Source organism: Athene cunicularia (assembly GCF_003259725.1).
Source record: "Athene cunicularia isolate RWA chromosome 1 unlocalized genomic scaffold, athCun1 chr1_part2, whole genome shotgun sequence".
NCBI classification, from domain to species: Eukaryota; Metazoa; Chordata; class Aves; order Strigiformes; family Strigidae; genus Athene; species Athene cunicularia.
The window spans coordinates 19,162,087-19,168,883 of record NW_020799092.1 but is presented as its reverse complement, the minus strand read 5'-3'; positions in this window follow the sequence as shown (position 1 = coordinate 19,168,883).

Sequence of the window (6,797 nt, the reverse complement as noted above, 5' to 3'; positions counted from 1 at the left end):
CCCCCCCCCCCCCCATTCATTCTGCTTGTATCCAACAGGTTGTGAAAATACCTGTAGCAGTGATTGTGTAACAAAAGCAGACAATAATAAAATTCAGGATAGAAAAATAGACTTTAGATATGACAAGATGCTGTGTAAGATAAAATGCTGTCATGCCTGTGTTAGGCTCATTAAAGCTACAGGGGAGAGAAGGGGGAGTGGATCTTCTGCATTCTCCTGAAAGACAGGAACAGTCAAAAGAGATATGTTGAAATTTGTTGTAATTGTTTTGTACCAAGTGATTCAGAAGTTCTCCAGCTACCAGACCTACACTCTTTTAAAGAGGTGAATGCTTTTTGCTGTGAGTTTTTATTAATAGCAATGCTAAATATACCACTATTTTAAAGAAGCAGCAGAATGCAGTGGATGATGTGCTGAAATTATCAATCTTATGAAAATAATGAACTCTTTAAAAGGTTTGGCAGTAGATATTTAAGAGCAAATGTGTCTCTATGGCTTTAGATTTTTCTGAGTAGCTTGTGTTTTAAGAACGGTATGTAAATAAACTGTAATATATTTTAGTGTACATCTCGGAGCAGAATTTCAAAGGGACCTATTACCTGAATTTAGATCTACCAGTAGGTATCCAGATTTTCAAAGGATATCAGTGCTCAGTAGGACATGAGAGGCAAATCTTAAGGCAGACCTCAAATTCAATCTGCACCTAGCAATTCCTCATTACTGTTGTTATTAAGTGAGAACTTCTAAGCTTTTAACAGTTCTGGAAACATTGCCTATAGTAGTTAATTCTTGACTCCTTCCCACTGAAATAGAGGCAAAACTCCTGTTGATTTCAGATAGGCATGATCAGGTCTCTAAGGTCTTATTTTATAGTTTTGTCGCTCAAAGATGTATGTTACACTGGAATGACAGAGATCTGCCAGAGTTTGATGTCCTGTTCTGTAAGTGTTATCATGCTGATACTGAATTTTCCTGCACTCCTGAAATGCACAAGAAGTTTCGTAGCTCTTCCAATTCTTGTAAATTTGATCTAGAGGATGCATGAAGGTACCTTCTGTTAGTTGCCAAAAATGGATTTCTATGAGAAATTCTTGAACTGTACACACTGGAAACTAAGGGTAGACTAGAAAGTAAGGTCCTTCAGGTGGGGTGAATTATCATTGATTTAGAGAGATGGTGTTTCCTGGCAGGCTGGTCAAAAAAGGTTTGTAGTCTTTAATTCATGCAAGATATACAACATGAGCTTGCCAGATGGTACGGTGACACACTGGGTGGCTGTAATGCCGTGTTTCTTCTGCGTACAATTTTTATCAGTAAGAAGTTCCCAGAATAAACAGGCTGATTGGCTTTATGGTGCTTTTGCTTTATACTGATTACCATGTGTAACTCACCTTGACACATTTGGTCAGCAGATTCATTTGGACATCATGCTGTTTGGCAGACTACAGAATGACCTGCCAGTGATTGCCATCACTGATGGTATTTATGCTGTGCTTCTATGAGACTGTCATTAACCCAGCAATCATGCAGTAAGTTCTGTAACATATGGTTCAGTTCTTTAGGCTATTGAGATTTCTTGGCTGGGCATCTGCTGCTTAATATATCAGAAAATAGAGGACAAAGGCAAACATATATTTAATTTCATATTAGAAAACGCAGAGAATAAAAACACTATAAATGAACAGTATATTTACTCTTTGTGAAATGAAATAGTCTGATCCCTTCTTTCAATAAAACTGATTATAGGGTTCAGAAATTACTTAGATTGCAGATTGAAGCTGTACCAATTTTATCTGAGAGATCACTGTAATTGCAGCAATAGAATGTCTGCAAATTCATGTTGCTTAGTAACATTATGGACAAAGTTATGAGGAAGGAGTAATATATACTTTCACTGCTTTTTCTGTTTGACTGTCATTCACTACTCGCATATCATTATTTTAGGATTATGTCCTGGCAAGACACAATTCCTGCATCCTGTGTTCCTTGAACTTGTGCCTTCGAAGACTTACCTCAGTGAATAACTTTGTGCAAGAAGTAGTTAAAGCTTCAAGGAGACTGCTAAGTCAAGTGCATCCATAAATCTTCACAGGTTCCAGACACAGTGTAGTTATGCTAAAGTTAGTTACAAGTGCAGCATAACTGCAGTGCAGTGTAATGTAGTGGATTTTGTGGAGAGGATGCACAGACTTGCCCCATAAAAGGGAGAGCCATGCAGGAGGAGACAGATAATAATCACATTTAAGAAACATTAAGACTACGATGCATATATCTTCATCTCACTTAATATTTGTGCTCATGTATTCTTATGATTATAGGTGGTGACATTATCAAAAGTATCTGTTTATCAATAGAAAATTAGAATAGAAATGAAGAGTTTAATACCATGCACATACTCTCAAATCTAGGCCTAAAAGAGGAAAAAAAAATGTCTTTCAACTGCTGAATACTAGCATCCTGGTTTTGCCAAGTATTAGTGCTGTAAAATGTTGTGAGGATGGAATCCTTGGAAGACTACAGGAGGTGGGCAGAATCTCCAGAATGAAAAGAAGGTGGTGTGTTGAAGGGAAACACAAATGTTCTCTGGAAAACAGAGGCTAAGTGAAAGATTTATGTGCTACATTTCAGAAAAAATATGATCAATTGATTAGGTCTTAGGAGCTAGTCTCCTGTAGCGAAGATGTGGAGGGTCAGATCTGTTTGATGCAATTATTCAAAGATCTCCATAGGATGTGGAACAGGCATGGCGGCTCTTGACTTCTGTTGTTTTCAGTGAGCATGCATCATACATCTTCCACTCTGCAGATATTATTTTAGCTGTAAGTACCCCAAGATTTGCGTATTTTAATGGTGGGATCATAACTGTAATATAGCCTTCAGAGTATTGAGGAAGACATTTTTTCTGGGTGTTGGTTTTTTTTCTTTTTTTTTTTTCTTCCCCCCTTGAAATTGTTACAGGCATATTTTTCATTTGTATCAACATAAGATTCTATGCCAAATCATGGGGTTTTAAACTAATGTAATTAAAATGGAGATTTCTATCTTAGGCCATATATTTAAAGTAACATGTGTTGACACAGCTGTCGTTATTTGTTAATGATTTGATTTTGGGCAAAATTAATAGACCACTTAAAAAAAACCCCAACAACTAACCAACCAAACCACTTTACTGTCATGTTACTAGATCAAACTTAAAGCAACTATAAAAAGGCTGCAGCCATACTACACTATCAAGTATGAAGCACCAAGCTGGGGTTTTTTTGATGATGGTGGTGCCTCTTTTTCTCTAACTGTGTGGAAGGTTATTTGTTTCAGACACAGTCAAGTTAGAATAAATTAGGGCAAAACTTTTCTATGCAAAAGATACTACAAGTAGTTAATTTGATTTGGATAGAACCAAATCTAGTTATTGTAATCAAATGAGGTGTGTGTTATAAGGATCAGAGAAGAGTCAGCAGTATGATGAGTACATTCTCATTTGCATTTGTGCTAAGGCTATGAAAAGGTTGTGCAAGAGCAACTAAGCGGCGTGGACACTTATTTTGATATGTGTTCTTGTTTTGCTTTAGGGAAGAAATATATCCTCCTGATGCAGGATAAATTGCAATGAAACATTCTTAAATCAACGTAGTAATTTTATACAGCTTTAATGACAGCAGCTGAAAACTGGATGAAGTTAAGCCAGTGCAATTTTTCCACGTAACTGAGGCCTGAGATCACCTGCACGTTTCTCCAACAGGGTGTAAGTTGAAATGTGTAAAGTATAATTTATGCTTGCTTTAAAGCCCATTTATTCTAATCCAATGGTATAAAACGTCATTGGTTTTCCTTGCAGAAGTTCTCATCTTTATTTTTTATTATTTAAATCTTGTTTATGCTAATAACATTAAAACATACTTTCCTTCCTGACTAGTTAGCATCACAGTGTGAGAGTAGTCATGCTTTTCAGGCAAGTGGTTGTGTATTTGGATGATAAGTTATGGATTTTCCAAAGCAAGATCAATGTATGTTGGAGGAGGCTGCCAGAAACTGGAGGGGGAAAAAAATGTTACTGATCTATATCATGACTCTGCAAAGCCTCCAGAAGCAAGAAGAAAATATTACTATAAGTTTGATATGGCAAGTATCTATTTCTCTTTTAGTATGTGTATCTTCAAAACAAACATATGCTTCTCAGCGTGCTGTTGATGAACTCATTAGCTTTACAGAGAAGGAATATGTATTAACCTAGAGATGGATGCAGGTCAGGAGTATTTACTTCTGCTACAAACCTGACAGTTAAATGATGATGTGGGTGTCTGGGTCTGCCACAGCCTTGCACTCGATGAACAGACTCCTTTACCAGCGTAAAGCACAACTCATGTTAGCTATGTTTCATGGGGAGGGAAGGGTTTGCTATTTAGTCTGGTTGTAGGACTGAGGCTTCCAACTTAATTTGTGGTAAAATATGTTAAAAAGTGCTTAGGTCTGTCTGTTTTGCTTTCTTCCTTTCATTCCTGAAAGGGCAATGGAGATAGAAACATTGACCAGTCTTTTCTGATATGAATCAAAACTTTGGAGATGCACAAGACCAGACCAAGTAATAGGACTGCATGGTTGGAGACAAATCCCATAGGTCTGGCATTAAAGAGTAAATTTTACTATTTACTTTCTCTGAATAAAGTATCTGATTTCAAGGAAACTTCTGTGAAGAGATTGCATTTGCACAGTATATGTGTGATATATTCAGTTTGAAGCAATACTGTACACCCTTACATTTTCTTTTTGCTTTGAGATGTTGGCGTTATTTAAAAGATAAACCCACCTCTTTCTAAAGGTTTTTTTTGATTTATAGGCTCTGCCTCTACTAACAGGAAACGTCACACATCTTATAGACTGTTTTCAGTTGGTTTTGACTTCGGTGAAGTTTCAGTGTGTGGACTTGAAGGTTGTTAGAACAGGCTTTTTTTTTTCTTTGTTTTGAAACTTCAAGTAGAGATTGTCTAGGAAAAAATGTTAATTAAACTATTCAGGTTTAGAACAGGCACTGGAAATGAGAGACTGTGTCTTATGTGCTACAAATATCCTTCTGAAAATCTGCTTGACTGTGGCTACGTTGCAAGTTTCTGCAGAATTCCAGTTTGCATGTGCTCAACAGGGACTTGGCTAAACCTCCCTGAGGGTGCCACTGTGTGGAGCCACAGCAAGCACAGTGGGCTATGGTATGACATTCATACAAAGCTTATATTCATATCATGTTTCAATATGACTTTATTTGATCAGTTAAGTTTTTTCAGGCAGACAAACTGTCCATCAAAAAGAATGCTTTTTTTTTAAAGCCAAAATTTCCTTTTGCTTGTGTTCTGGGAAGAAAGTGGTTTTAATAATTCAGTTCTTGTGGTGTGGGTTGTTATTATTTTTATTACTAGGTTTTTTGGATCAAGGTTTTTTGGGGTGAAGGATATTTCCTTTTTTTCTTCTATGCAAGTTACACTTTGCATGGCAAGATTAACCTTTCAGCTGGAGGTCAAGGACAGCTGGCAGAGTTTTCAAGTCATCTCAAGAGTAGTAAAAAGTCAGAGCTATATATAAAGTGCTGAGCAGCAAGTGACATATAATTACATGATCACCTTACTTATATTTGTCTGTAAAGGAAATAATGTTTTATGGTATGTTAAGAATTTGAAACCTTATTCAGGTTTCATTTTGTCTGTAAAGGAAATAATGTTTTATGGTATGTTAAGAATTTGAAACCTTATTCAGGTTTCATTAGTCTCTTTAAGACTTGACAGCTGTTCACCATTTTCCCCAAGCTCTTCAAATTTATTATCAGTGTTATTTCTGCCTAGCTGGGTGAAAACAATCTAATTCTCCAGGTGCAGGGGGGATCCTGCCAGCTGATGGCTTACAGCTTCTCTTTTCTTGCCTGCTCATAAACTCATTGAAAATAAGATCATAGGATGAGTGTTTACTGAGCTCTGATTGGGTATAATGGGGAACAAAAACCCCAGTCCTGCTTAGTTTCATGGCATGATGTGGCATGTTTTGCTGGTAATCGAGTGAGTCAGTCATGTAGAGAGGGGGCTTCTAGTGATGGAGAGCCAAGATATAAACCACTATGACCTCTTCTCTTTCTGCAGCCCTAAGGTGAGGCATACCTTGGGGAATGAATTTCCTATCTTCTGTGCTTGGAACTCTTTGTTGATCAGTTTTTGAGAGTGAAAGGGAAGCGTCAGCTGGTGTAACTTGGAGGACACTCTGGCCTGTGCCTGCTTGTCTGTGCAGTCCAGAAATATTCTTTGCTCTTTGAGCTATTCTAATTTAGATTGGTATAATATAGAGGTGCCTGAGCTACCTTTCCAGTATTTCTGCCAGGACCAGCAGCAGTTTCATGTGACAGCACCAGGTTCTGTATAGGCTAATTACATTGCCCAGAGGCAGATATTTTGAATTATTAGCTAGGAGCAGAATGAATTAGCCCATGGGAGCTCTGGGCTGTTGTAGCTGGATTAGTTTTCAGATGACTCTGAAGCAGTCCATGTGCTAGAGACCAGGGCAACCCATTTTTTTACTAGATATATGTGGGTCCTGCTGCTGGAATGTCATTTGACTGGAGCTTGCTCCCTGGCATTATTATGTGACAGAGCCAGAAAGATATGTTTCCAGCAACTCCTGCTGGAGGGGGAAAAATGCCTGCATTGAACTGTGACCTGGTGCAAGTGCTGAACTAGATAGGGTTTTTTCCCTTCTGCCATGTTGGGGATGAACTGTCAGGCACATACTTAAAGTGGGGACAGGAAATCCTCTGTCCTCGTATA